The following is a 12,599-nucleotide window of genomic DNA, read 5'->3' as shown; positions in this document are numbered from 1 at the left end:
AGTAGGCAAGGCAACTGTCCTACCTGCTGTGCTGTCATTCTGGCGCCAGAGATTATCATGACTTTAGTAAGCTCCCTGCCATTCCATCCATTGTCAGGTGTTCAAAGGGAGGAGAGGTTCCTGCTTCTCAGGGTGCTACTTAGAACAGTAGTAAGATGGGGCTGCTGTGGCTTGTTCTGTGTCTTGTCCGCAGGCTTCACCAGGGGAATGAAAAGCGGGAGGTGTGGCGCAGAGCTGCTAAGCCTGTGTGAAAGGAGTTGCAATAGTAACTGTTCGAGAATGGACCGGCGGGGACATGGCTTGCTGCAAGGTGGTCTGGCCAGCTCCCTGCCCCCTGGGCGTGCCAGCTCCCTCTTGGCAGGTGGCCCCTCTTACGAAGCCCTTAGCTCTAAGGAGGTAATGTACTTAAGTGCTTACAGAAAATATTAACTCTAACTGTTATGTCTTGTATAGAAAGTGTCATATGTATTTAAGTTGCATATTTTTCTAACATAAAGCTGAATATCAAACACTGGCATGTGGGCCGCACTTCTTTGTGGAGATGCTGATCTTTCTCCTGGGGAACAAGGGAGTCATAACAGCCATGGTTCTGTACCAGCTCAGGCATCCAAGGAAGTGCCTGCTGGGTCTGTCCGGATGCGTGTGGCCACCCTACTCGCTGCCCTCTCAATCCTCTTTAGCCTACAGAAACTATAGTCGATGGTTTTTGAAGGTTTCTTTGTTGCCTGGAATCAAACTCAGGGTCTTACACATGCAAGGCAAAGACTTTGCTAATGAGCCACATCCCCAGGTTTGGATTTCTTACAGGTACTGTGTTTCCTATTCTAATTCAGACTGGAGAGTTGTGACCTCATTTAAACAGCGTAGCACTCGACTGAGACAAGTCTGTCCCCAGATGAGAAGAGTTTGTGTGCGACCGGATCACTCTTGATTGGTGCCAGGAAGAGAGAGCCTGACAGGAAACCCACAGAAGGTGCTAATAAGAGCTCTCTTTCATTTTATTTAAAAATATTATAATTACCAATATTTTGAGGGGGGGTCTCTTTCATTCAGCCCTGGCTGTCTTCACCGGGGCCCTACAGAGACGGGCAGGTAAAGTTTTCTTCCCCGCCCCAAGCAGAGCCCCGGCAGCCTAAGACCTCTGGAACCCAGCCACAGCCATGCTCAAGGCCATTCTCTATATGCTTGGATGAGTGTTATATATGAAGGAACCGGCAAAGGAACCCCGGTGTGTGTGGGACCTGGGACTTAGATCTCTAAGCCTGCTCTTATCCGACTTGGGCCTCCTCCACCCAGGTCTCCCATTTTCCAGTAGCTAGGCAGTAATGCCCACAAGCTTTGCTCCCTTCCCCCCCCCCATGTAATCCCATCAATGGCCAAGATTCAGAAACTATGAAATCAAGGTCCTGGAAGCACGCAGACGCATTCTCGATTGTGTGACCTCTTATAGCTTAGTTCTTCCTCCCAGACACCCTGCAAGCCACTGAGAGTTTCCTGCCCACGTGGCAGAGCCTAGAAAGCTCCCCATGGTATATTCATATGACAAAAACAGTAACAAAGATAGGTCTGGTTCCTCTGACCCTCAAAGTGCCTCCATTGTGGCACCATTGGGAAGGACGAGTAAAGAGAGGTTGCTAAATCTTACGGCTAGGACAAATGGAGACATTTTTGGGCACGGTTGAGCGAATGGATGTTCAACGGGATGACAGTGATACAGTGATACAGTGCTATACTTGAAAGACTCTTGCTTTCTTTACTTCTCAGTCTTTGGTGATCCTCTTAGCTTTAATTAACCTCTCCTGTAATTTTTACGATAAACCACCTGTTTCAAGAGAGAGACGAAGGATTATGGATCTTGGAGGTGAGACACTGTGATATTCACCCCTCTTCTGTTTCCCTGGAACATTTCCTAGATGATACTTGGTGTTCTGAAGGGACCATGGTGTCTCTACTCTCAGCTTCTTGGGTATGATTGGTCACAGAGGACTCTGGGGCTGTTGGATTGATAATATAGGTTTCAGAAAACAACTGAGTGCGTGCTTCCTAAGCAGTTGATTCTGTGAAGTATTCAAAGGGCTGCGTATGTCCTGAGTCTGGCATGGGGCAGTTCATGTATTTGTTCCCTGAATGAAGGGGGGGGCTGGAGAACCAGGTAGAAATGATAGCTGCACCACCAATGGTTGACCCTGCACATATCTTCTTGGTTGACTTCCCTAAAGTGGCGATATGTTCAGGGCAGGGGAGAAGGGAAATAAATATTTTCCCGAAAAAGAAACCAGCAAATGTTGCTATCTTGCATTCCATCTCCACAAAGCTTTCATCTTATGCACACAGCAAAGTGTTTCCAGGTTGTTGCAGTGGATGAGCCATGATAGATCATCTTCATTTTCTATGTATGTTTGGGGGAAGAATTATTTGGAAATATAACATGAAAGAAAAACGTGAGCTCTGTTGGTTTTCATCTGCTATGGGGGAAACACATTTATGATCTTGGTAATGAGTGGAGATAAGATCTTTTGTGTTGGTTCACAAGTGGGAGGCAGCCCCGTGGTTAGAAGCGTCTGCTTTAGTTTAGGGAGGGGTAGAATCCAGATGTTACTGGATTGAGACTCTCACATTCAAGCCTCTAACTTTCAGAGCTCCTGGAAACTGCTCGTTTATTATTTTCAGAATGAGGATATAGGATTGGGTTTTGTTTTTTGTTTGTTTGAGAGGCCATACCTGGCAATGCTCAGGAGTTACTCCTGTCTCTGCACTGAGGAATTACTCCTGGAGGTGCTCGGGGCACCAGTTGGGATTCCTGCATCTAATCAACTGGGGTTGGCTGCAGCAAGGCAAATGGCCAGTGCTCTGTGCTATTGCTCCGGCCGCAGGAGACAGGATTTTGATTGAGTCATAACCCTGTAGAAAGTGGAGGGTTAAGATTTGCTGCCGGACAGGCTTCTGCTGTTTCTGGGAGTTTTCCTGGGGCGTGAGTGTCCAAAGGATTTACCAGTATGAGCAGAGCTGGACTCTTTGGGGAAACAGCCTGAGTTTTGGATTCTAACTCATTTATAAGACTATGTGACTTTCATTAAGTTTCTTGACCTCTCTGGGTCATCCCTTCACTATCATTGTGAGCTAGTTGGAGTTCACATCTTACTGTTCTCTAGCCAGCATGTATCAGTGCAGCTCATAGTAGCTCCTCAAAAAAAGTTGGCTCAACAAATACAGGTCAGGGAGTTGGTTGAATGAGTCAGCATACCTGATTTGCAGTGTAGCTACCTCTTACTCTCCCTAATTGAGATGAGGAAATGATGTGTAGAAATTTGAACATTGCCTGTCACTACGCAGATCTCTCCTCTGCATTCATTATTATCTTCACAGTTCGACTTGCATAAAGTTTGAGACATGAACAAATGTGGGAGCATGAATTATGGAAACAATGGAGGGCAAGGGGGATGCCTGACATCATTGGTTAAGGAAAAGGGGTGGTAGAGAAGTCCAGTAGGCAGCCCAGGAATGAGCAGGGAGTTTTGCAGAGTCACTGATAGTGGCTGCTTGCTGGCATGGGGCCAATTTGCAGGATCGAGCCAGAGTACAATGAGAAAGAGGGACGGAGAGAGAGGAGAGACTGTCTAGCTGAGGGAGCCACCAGCCTTGTCCACTGGGGTTGGTGGGAAGGTAGGAGGAGAGAGAGATAGATACACAGAGAAATACATAGAGAGAGAGACACAAGACACAGAGAGAAGATAAAGAGAGGAGGGGAGAAAGAGAGAGAAAGAGAAGGGAGGAGGGAAAGAGGGGATAGAGAATGGGGGAGAGCACCAGTGGAATGAGTACATTAGCCCAGGGCCTGTGTGCCCAGAGAGAACAAGGCTTCCATAGCAGACAGTTTTCCTGGCTCATGCAGACATTCACATGAGCTCAGAATTTTCACAGAGTGTGAGGAAAGAAGGATGTCTCGATCCCACTTTTGGGAAATGTCCCAATTGACTAACCCAGAAATGTGTCCAACCCTTGCTGTTGGCCTTCCGTCTTTGTTCCTCCAGCACCTCTCCTTTCAGCCAATTTGAAGGTGGGGGAAAAAAAGGTGGGTAAAAGGCAGTATACACCTACACATTGTCCTGGCAAGACCAAGCATGCCAGTGCTTACAGGTCGCAGGGCCTGGGGTTTCTGGGATGGCAGGAAGGGGAATCACGCGAACTGAGGATTGCCCTCACTGTTTCTCTACTAACCTGATGTGAATGCAGAAAGACTTAGGTGTCTGATTCAAATATTTGCAACTTTAAAATGAAAACTGCTCTTTTGCACTCTTTTCAAAAGGAGATGTTCAGAAGGATAGCAGTTGTCCACTTATCGTTATGAAGCGGTTATTGTATTGATAACAATACAATAACAATACAAGAGTCTCTTGCCCGCATGCCTGGCTGTCTTCCCCAGGGCCCCTCAGAGGGGATGGGCTCCAGTATCCCTCCCCGCCCTGAGCAGAGCTCCCGGCGGCCGAAGACCACCAGAACCTAGGCACAGCCATGCTCAAGGCCACTCTCCACATGTTCGGACAAGCCTCACACATGAAGGTACTGGCAGAGGAACCCAGATGTGTGTAATCCCATCAACAGCCAGCATCCAGAGACTTAAAAGCAAGCTCCCAGAAGCGACATCTTATAGCCTACTTCTCCCTCTGGAAGAAACTAGCAAGCTACTGAGAGTCTCCTGCCCACATGGGAGAGCCTCGCAAGCTTCCATGGTGTATCCATATGCCAAAGCCAGTAAAAAGCTGGATCTCATTCCCCTGACGCTGAAAGAACCTCCAATGTGGATGGTTGGGAAGGCTGAGTAGAGAGAGGCTTCTAAAATCTCAGGGATAGGACGAATGGAGAGGTTACTAAGATGGCTCGAGTAATTCGATGATCAATGGGATTTCATGATCGTGATTGTATTGATATGCTTAAAAAATAATTCCCCCCTTAAGTTTGAGGCCAGATGCTTAGGAGTGACTAGCCCTCTGGGAAGCTAGACACTAATTGCCACATTTTATTTAGTATCTAATTTCAGTGAAATCCTTTATTTAAGGACCTCTCAGGCAGTGCTCAGCGTATGCCCTTCCCAGTGATTTTTCACCAGGTGGGCTTCAGAGTTTGCACTCAGGTTGTGATATTGCTCAGTCCCGCTGAGATGGGGGGTTCCCTGGGCCTCCCCAACAATGTCCTGGGGCCTCCTCATAATGCTTGAAAGCCAGATGTTGCCGGGGCTAGAAACAGAGTCTGGCTCATGCTAGAAGATTGCATCCGAGTCTCAGTGCCCTCTCCTGACCCCCCTCGTTCATTGATATCCTGTAATGTTTCATCTCCTGGTATTCTTCAGTGTAAAATAAATAAATAAATAAATAACCCATGCTTTATCTGTTACACAGTCAGGGATAACTCGTTACACCTCTGCCGTACTAACATGCTGAAGAAAATTCAGACATATCTTTCATCCAGTCTTTTTAATAAATTTTTTATGATGGTAATTATACACAAATGAAATCCCAGCTTTGAAGCCTGGCTGGGAGAATTTGCTCTCCTGGAGGCTGTGTGAAGTAGCTCCACAAAGGTTATGGTCACTATAGAAATGAGGATAATTCCTGCAAACACATTGTTTTCTGAATAATCAGTTTTGCTCATGGTGACACAGAAGAAAATCAGTTTTCCTGCTTGTATATTGGAAGACCAAGAATTGCACCCACCAGGGTCAACTGCTCAGAAATCCCCGCCCTCAGCATGAATGTGGATCGCCAGTGGCAGGTCCACTGGCGTTAATTTCCCCTCTCTCTCCCCAGCCTGTGGGGAGGCATTAGAAATCCAGGAAGGGTGGGAAAGCGTCTTTATTATTAATATGTTCAAAATGGCAATACTTCCCAAAGCACTATACAAATTTAACGCAGTCCCTATTGAAATACCGATGACATTTTTAAAAAGAAATAGACCAAACACTCCTGAAATTCATATCAAATATAAACCCCAACGAATAGCTAAAGCAATCCTTGGGAAAAAGAAGATGGGTGGTGTCACCTTCCCCAACTTCAAACTCTACTACAAAGCAGTAGAAATTAAAATAGCATGGTATTGGGCTTGAAATAGACCCGCAGACCAATGGAACAGAGTTGAATATCCTGTCATAGACCCCATATATATGGCCACTTAATCTTTGTCAAAGGAGCAAAAAATGTGAAGTGCAACAAGGAAGCCTCTTCAACAAGTGGTTCTGGGAAAACTGGATACCTGGAAAAAAACGAACTCTGACCTCTGTCTAATGCCAGGCACAGAAGTCACATCAAAGTGGATTAAAGACATCAATATCAGACATGAGTCTTTAAGGTACATAGAGTAAAATGTAGGCAGAACTCTCCACGACATTGAAGCTAAAATCATCTTTCAGGATGAAACAGCACTGACATGCAAGTGGAAGCAAACATAAACAAATTGGACTACATCAAACTAAGAAACTTCTGCACTTAAAAGAAACAGTGACCAAAAAACAATGAGAGCCCACGGAATTGGAAAGAATATTTACCCAATACCCATCTGATAAGGGATTAATATCCAATATATACAAGACACTAGTAGAATTGTGTAAGAAAAAACCTCCAACCACATCAAAAAATGGGAAGGAGAAATGAGCCGAAGTTTCCTCAAAAAATAAATGAACCGAAGTTTCCTCAAAGAATAAACAGACATAGAAGGACTGCACTCATTTGTGGAGTTTACAATAATATCACATGTGGCTGACACCCAAGGACAGTAGATACAAGTGCCAGGAGGATTGTCCCATAGCAGGATGCCTGCTTCATGAGCAGAGGGGAGAAGGCAGATGGAATAGAAAAGGGATCTCTAGGAAAATTATGGCTGGAGGAATCAATTGGGATGGGAGATGTGTGCGGAAAATAGATAATGGACCAAACATGATTACCTCTCAGTGTCTGTGTGTTCCAAGCCATAATGCCCAAAAGTGGAGAGAGAGTATGTGGAATATTGTCTGCCATGGAGGCAGGGAGAGGGTGGGTAGGTGGGGAGTTTACCAGGAATATTGGTGGTGGGGAATGTGCACTGGTGGAGTGATGGGTGTTTGATCATTGTGTGATTGCAACCCAAACATGAAAGCTTGTAAATATCTCATGGTGATTCAATAAAATTTTTAAAAAATGGCAAAAACAGATGTCTTGGGATGTCAGGATTCTTTCATTGATGTATTGGATGAAAAGCTGACCCCCCAGGTGAACAAAGGAAGGGAGGACTAATATTGCAGTGTGTCGAATGATTCCTGAAGCTATAGGTTTGTGAGGTTACACTCCAGTAGAGAATGGAACCTAGAAACATTGGGCTCCATAATGAAAAACCAGGTGCTCATTTTTTGGGAAAACATTGAGTGTAACATCTGGGTGTAACATGAGATCTCATAAAAAAACTCTGACATCCTCCACCCAACTACTAAAATTTACAGTTACCCACCATTTCCTTTGAGGAACCAATCAAAATATTATTCCATTGATACTTTTTCTTTAACATATTTGAAGCCTTTCTATGACAAATGGCCAGACACAATAACATCTCTGGGGTTTTTAATGACATAAATCACCTTCAGTAGTAAAAGGGGGTAAAAATCAACCATTGAAATTATGTTCTATCCTTCCTATGAAAATTCATTTATATTGAGAAGCATCAGTTTAGAACATGACCGTGCCACAGATCTTTGTGGTATCCCCTCAAACTTGAGCTTCCATGCATCACCAAACAATACCTCCTTTTACCTGAACCTACACCCACTGAGGTGATCACCCATATTGTTAATAGTAATATTTATCAGCAAAAATCTTATTTTCATTGATCATTTGGGGTGGATAGATAGGACTGTGTGGGCCACATATGTTTTTCAGGGCATACTCCTGGCTCTGGTTTCAGGAATCTTCCTGGTTGGGCTTAGTGGACCATACTGGGTGCTGGGTACTAAAATTGACATGGACACAAACCAAGCTAACACCCTGCCCTCTTCACTATTGATCCTGCCCCTTTGCTTATTTTTAAACATATTAATGAAGTCATAAATTACTTGTTTTTATTGTTTGATTTGCTTCATAGAGCTTACTACTGTCAGACTTCATACTCATCAAAACAAAACATTTGCTAATTTTGGGTTTGGCCATTTTCCATTTGACAAGTTCACCTCTCTTCTTCTATAATCCAAGAAAACACCAGACAATACAAAATAACTAGAGATGGAGGGGTGTGTGTGTGCAGGGCGGAAAGTTGGTGGCAGCATGACTTCAAGAGGCTAGAGCTGGCTGAGCGCAGACAGCACTCAACTCACTGAGCAGCAGTGGCTGCGGTCACAACATTTCTGTTTGAAGGAATGTAAGTGTCCTTTGAATATTCTCCCTCAATGGGTGCCTTTTGGAACCAGCCTGGCTCTCACCATGGAGCTTTGGCCAGGAATGAGACCCCTGAATAAGGCTGCAGTGCAGCTGCAGGTGTCCACGCTGGTGGAGGCACGGTGGTCATGTGCGCTATGTCAGCCGGCCGCTGCAGTCACAGCATTTTTATGTGAATAAACAGTGATCTTCAGGTCCAACTTTGCACCACCGTTGCGCACAGGCCCGTGAGTAGAGGGGTACCCCAGGTTCCCCCACCAGCCCAGAGCTGCTCTGGCAGCTGTGTCTGACTATCATATCTTGGAAGAAAATCATGCTGAGCTCCAACTGCCTGCCTGGAGATTGGACTCGAGGATGGGGATGAGTGCCCCCCTGGGAAGGCTCTGCTGGACTGGTTGTGGCTGCTTGCCCAGAGTGCCAACCACACAATTTCTAGCCAGGGCTGCTCTGCCACCACTCCTGGGGCTCAGAGGGTTCAGAACTGCTGTTGGGGCAACATCCACCTGCTCGGCGAGAGCATCAGCAGCCTGGCAGTGCCCTTAGGCTTTATGACATCCCAAAATTCTGAACTATTATTCTCCAGCCAGACTTCATCAACTAAGGACATATTTTTCTGAGAAACTAGGCTGGCTATATTTAGGTATGAATTAGAAATGCCCACCAACCACCTCTGTTGCTGCCGTAGAAGCTCATTTATTGGGCTTGCTCCTGAGACTCGTAAATAAATTTCAAAAGAGTTTTTTTTTCAAAAGCTTCAATAAATTTTTAGACACTCGCATGATTGAATCATCTAGTGCACCTGGTGGGGAGGAGTGAGTTAGCCCAGTGCATTCCCAAACAGACACTCTGGCAGCCACTTGCTCTCACAATCCAAAATTGCTGCCATCCATGGCCCAGACCCCAACATCTAAGGACGGACTTCATCATCATATTAATCTGCTGGAAATTTGAGTATGCCAGTTTTATGACGAAATATCCAGGCTCTTTTGCAATTGGAATGAGCTAACTCCCCTCACTTTTCTGTAATTCCAGAAGCCCCAGCAGTCATGTTCAACTCAAAACTTCGAACCATTTACAAAATCTACTCCAGTAGAAGCTTCTCCATATAAATATTAAACTTCTTGAATAAACACGTTTCCTCTCAGCATCCGTGTAGAAAACCAAAATGTTCAAAAGGAGAAAGAAAGAGAGAGAGAGTATTACCTTTTATAGAGGGGGGTCTAGGGATGGGTTGGAGGGAAACTGGGCACATTGGTGTTAGAAAATATACACTGGTGAAGGGATGGGTGTTGGAACATTGTATGACTGAAACCCGCTAATGAAAAAAAGGATGGTCGGCAACTACATCACTTCTGTTTCACTGATGACATCATTCTAATAACACCAAATATCAGCCAAGCAGCATGAATGATGGCTGACTTCGACCATGAATGTGGAAAGGTCGGACTGCAACTGAATCTCACAAAGACAATGTTCATGAGAAATGGACTAGTTTCTGATGTCTTTGCCCTCAAAGGAAAAACATCTCAGAATGCAGCAGTTATGTGTACCTAAGTCGAGAACTCAACATGAAAAATGACCTGGCACCCGAACTGTGGAGGGGGAAGAGAGCGGAGTTGAAAGCCTTCAAGAGCGTCAAAGAAGCGGTTAAAAGGATGAAGAACCTCCAGCTCTGGACACATTTTTTTGACTCCACCGTTCTTCCTGCACTATAATACGCCAGAGACCTCGGCCCTATGAAAACAGGATGAGAAAGCTATTTGGGTATCCCAAAGAGGAATCAAAAGAGCTATGCTTGGTGTATCACATTTCACTCAAGTGGAGAAGGAATCCGGAGTTCCGAACTCCATCGACACTCAAGAATCAAGGATGCTAGGATATTCAACTCTGTTCCACTGGTCTGCAGGTCTGTTTTTATCCAATACCATGCTGTTTTAATTACTACTGCTTTGTATTAGAGTTTGAAGTTGGGGAAGGTGACACCACCCATCTTCTTTGTTCCAAGGATTGCTTTAGCTATTCGTGGGGGTTTATTGTTCCATATAAATTTCAGGAATGTTTTGTCTATTTCTTTGAAAAATGTCATGGGTATCCTGATAGGGACTGCATTAAATTTGTATAGTGCTTTGGGAAGTATTGCCATTTTGGTTTTTTTTTTTGTTTTGTTTTTGGGTCACACCCGACGATGCACAGGGGTTACTCCTGGCTCTTCACTCAGGAATTTCCCCTGGCGGTGCTCAGGTGACTATATGGGATGCTGGAATTAGAACCCGAGTCGGACACGTGCAAGGCAAACGCCCTACCCGCTGTGCTATCGCTCCAGCCCCAGTATTGCCATTTTGATAATATTAATTCTTCGTATCCATGAGCAGGGGATTGTCTCCATTTCCTAGTGTCCTCCTTTATTTCTTGAAGTAGTGTTTTGTAATTTTCCTTGTATAGGTCCTTCACCTCTTTGGTTAAGCTGATTCCAAGGTACTTGATTTTCTGAAGTACTATTGTGAACGGGATTGGTTTTTTGATGTCTCTTTCTTATCTTTCATTATTTGTATAAAAGAAAGCCATGGACTTTTGGGTGCTGATTTTGTAGCCTGCCACTTTACTATACCAACTTATTGTTTCTAGGAGTTTTTCTGTAGAGTCTTTAGGGTTTTCCAAGTATAGTATCATATCATCTGCAAATAGTGATAACTTGATCTCTTCCTTTCCTACCTGTATGCCCTTGATATCTTTTTCTTGTCTAACTGCTGTGGCCAGGACTTCCAGTACTATACCGAATAGGAGTGGCGAAAGCGGACAACCTTGCCTTGTGCCCAATCTTAGAGGGAAGGCTTTCAGTTTTTCCCCATTGATAATGATACTTGCCATGGGCTTGTGGTAGATAGCTTTGACTATATTGAGAAAGCATTTATTGATATGATCATATGGTTTTTATTATTTCTTTTATTAATATGATGAATTATGGTGATTGACTTGCAAATGTCAAATATATGGCCACTTAGTCTTTGACAAAGGAACAAGAAATGTGAAGTGCAACAAAAATATCCTCTTCAACGAGTGGTCCTGGGAAAACTGGATAGCTACCTGCACAAAAATGAACTCTGACCTCTGTCTAATGCCAGGCACAGAAGTCTCATCTAAGTGGATTAAAGACCTCAATATCAGACATGAATCTATAAGGTTCATAAAAGAAAATGTAGGCAAAACTCTCCATGACATTGAAGCTAAAAGCATCTTTAAAGACTAAACAGCAGTAACCATGCAAGTGGAAGCAAACATAAACAAATGGGACTACATCAAACTAAGAAGCTTCTGCATTTAAAAGAAACAGTGACCAAAATACAGAAAGAGCCCACAGAATGGGAAAGAATATTTACCCAATATCCATCTTATAAGGGATTAATATCCAAATATATAAGACACTAGTAGAATTGTATAAGAAAAAAAACTCCAACCCCATCAAAAAATAGGGAGAAGAAATGAACAGAAGTTTCCTCAAAAAAGAAATAGAAATGGCCCAAGGGCACATGAAAAAATGCTCCACATTGCTAGTCATAAGAGAGATGAAAATCAAAACAACAATGAGATATCATCTCACACCACAGAGACTGGCACACATTCAAATTAACAAAAGCAACCAGTGCTGGCGTGGATTTGGGGAAAAAGGGACGCTGCTTCACTGTTGGTGGGAATGCTGACTGGTCCAGCCTTTCCGGAAAACAATATGGACAGTCCTTCAAAAACTATAAATTGAGCTTCCCTATGACCCCGCAATACCACTTCTGGGAATATATCCCGAGGATCAAAAGAGCACAGTAGAAATGATATCTGTACCTATGTATTCATTGCAGCACTGTTCACAATAGCCAAAATATGGAAACAACCCGAGTGCCCTAAAACAGATGACTGGTTAAAGAAACTTTGTTACATCTACACAATGGAATACTATGCAGCTGTTAGGAGAGATGAAGTCATTAAATTTGCTTATAAATGGATAAACATGATAAACATGGAGAGTATCAGGCTAAGTGAAATGAGTCAGAAAGAGAGGGACAGACATAGAGGGGCTGCACTCATTTGTGGAGTGTAGGGTAGCATCACAGGAGGCTGACACCCAAGGACTGTAAATACAAGGGCCAGGGGGATTGTCCCATAGGTGAAAGACTGCTTCATGAGCAGAGGGGGGAAGGCAGATGGAATAGAGAAGGA

The 12,599-nt window shown here is 44.1% G+C and overlaps 1 pseudogene; it reads left to right on the top strand.

The window, feature by feature from the left end:
* The first annotated feature begins 279 nt into the window (after positions 1–279).
* LOC129406855 (sulfotransferase 2A1-like) overlaps positions 280–12,599 on the top strand; it is a 43,671-nt pseudogene continuing 31,351 nt past the window's right edge.

Source organism: Sorex araneus, chromosome 8 (assembly GCF_027595985.1).
Source record: "Sorex araneus isolate mSorAra2 chromosome 8, mSorAra2.pri, whole genome shotgun sequence".
In the NCBI taxonomy this organism is placed as follows: domain Eukaryota; kingdom Metazoa; phylum Chordata; class Mammalia; order Eulipotyphla; family Soricidae; genus Sorex; species Sorex araneus.
The sequence above is the reverse complement of the archived record's forward strand: the minus strand, read 5'-3'. Positions and strand labels throughout refer to the sequence as shown.